Raw genomic sequence first — 1924 nt, 5'->3', positions numbered from 1 at the left:
TCTCTCTGTCTCTGTCTCTCTATGCCTGCCTCCGCTCACACTTTCTCTCTCAAAATAAGAAGCTTAAAAATTTATAAATAAATAAACTTTATTATTTAAAAAATGATGTTTAGGGGATGCCTGGCTGGCTCAGTTGGTAGAGCATGTGACTCTTAATCTTGGGGTTGTGAGATCAATCCCCACATTGGGTATAGAGATTACTTAAAAATAAAATCTTTTTAAAAAATGCTGCTTAGAGAAACTGTAACAACATTGAAAAAGCCTATGATAAATAGTAGAAGGCAAAAATCTTGTGCCTGAATTTTACAATGGCATAGTTGTGTAAAACTAGAAGGCCAGCAAACAACAACAACAAACCAAAAACAGCAGCAACAAAAACTGGAAAGAAAAACTATCCCAAATATTGGCTCCCCACCCCCTGCCATGTTTCCTCTTTTTTTCTATAAGAATCACAGATAATTTCAATGGGTTTTTCTATTATTTGTAAAATGAGTGGTACCTGAGATATAATGTTTATCTCATTTCAATTAAAAATTTAATGTTCATCTTTTATGCTTTGTGGATTGCCGTGGTGATGATATTAAATGTGTAACTTATGATAGTGTCTCCTTGGGTCTTAGTTAATGACCTTGGAAGAGATCAGAAGGCAATCTCTTTAACAACAATCACTCTTTCAGTTACCTCTTGTTTGTTTCATAAAGTTATTATAGATGTTGGAAATCTTCCAGCTGCATGAGTGGATAACTTGGCTAGCAGTCCTGTGATGGGTAAAATGTAACAATATGTTTATGATTTCTCTTTAGGAATTTTTCAAATAGAAACTAATTGCAGAGTTTCCAGTTGACCAGCATTCATAGGGTAAGATGAACATTCTGAATTGTGAACACATGGTAAAGATAAGTACTCTTACACTGTAGCTTGGGGCAAATACTGAATACTTAGTATGTAAAAAGACGTTATTCCTACAGACATTTTGAGTAAAATCCTTTTGATGTTTTTAAGCCAGTTAATAAACAGAAAAATAAATCTGTGTACATTTTGGTACAATGTCATCTTCCTATCCTTTGTTCATCTTGTATGTTGCAAAATATACGTGTGTCTATGTTTGATAGTTGTCATTTTTTTAAACCTTAAGGATCTGACAGATCCTTAATCTATGACAGATTTAGACTCTATAACTCCATGTCTGTATTTTTCTGTTTTTTGTTTAAGGTAGTATTTTTTATGGATAGAGTCAATTTGCCATGTTTCCATAAGTAAACCATGGCCATGCTTTTCCAAATTACATTAAGTCAAAAATAAAAAAGCTCTATACTCCATTGCTTCCTAGAAACATCATTTATCTTTTATAATTGTGGCAAATTAATCTTAAATTAGCTCTGTGGCAGAACTTTTGACTTTGACATAATGACCGATAAATTTATACACTGTATTAAGTAGTATGACTCTCTAGTATTGTGAATATGACAGATACCTTGCAAAGTGTTTCACCCAGCTCTCACCATGTATAATCTAGGTTAAGGAGTGGTGAGAACAGTGCATCTGTCCTCTAATGTATTGTGAACACCCTTCTTTTTATAGATGAAGGCACAGATCCTTTGACTTCTTTAGTATATCCAGAATACCCCTGCTGATCCACTGAGTTGACTGATTTTTTAAAAGCTAATATGAAGGGCGCCTGGGTGGCTCCATTGGTTAAGTGGCTGATTTCGGTTCAGGTCATGATCTTGCGGTTTGTGAGTTCCAGCCCCGGGTTGGGCTCTGTACTGACAGCTCAGAACCTGGAGCCTTCTTCGGATTCTGTGTGTGTGTCTCTCTCTCTGCCCCTCCCCTGCTCTTTCTCTGTCTCTCTGTCTTTCAAAAATAAATAAATGTTAAAAAAAATAAAATAATAAAATAAAAGTTAATATGAGGTCAGCTACTT

General features: G+C 34.9%; 1 protein-coding gene across 4 annotated transcripts in view; it reads left to right on the top strand.

Moving 5' to 3' along the window:
- Positions 1 to 797: 797 nt before the first annotated feature.
- Positions 798 to 1924, top strand: part of LRRC8B (leucine rich repeat containing 8 VRAC subunit B) — a 56341-nt gene continuing 55214 nt past the window's right edge. For all 4 annotated transcript variants that reach the window (XM_077746028.1, XM_077746027.1, XM_077746025.1 and 1 more), the window contains exon 1: positions 798 to 858. The gene's annotated coding sequence lies outside the window, so the exon portion shown is untranslated. The remainder of the gene's footprint in view (positions 859 to 1924) is intronic.

The sequence above is a fragment of the Crocuta crocuta genome, unplaced genomic scaffold (assembly GCF_008692635.1).
Source record: "Crocuta crocuta isolate KB4526 unplaced genomic scaffold, BGI_CrCroc_1.0 scaffold48, whole genome shotgun sequence".
Lineage (NCBI taxonomy): Eukaryota > Metazoa > Chordata > Mammalia > Carnivora > Hyaenidae > Crocuta > Crocuta crocuta.
The sequence above is the reverse complement of the archived record's forward strand: the minus strand, read 5'-3'. Positions and strand labels throughout refer to the sequence as shown.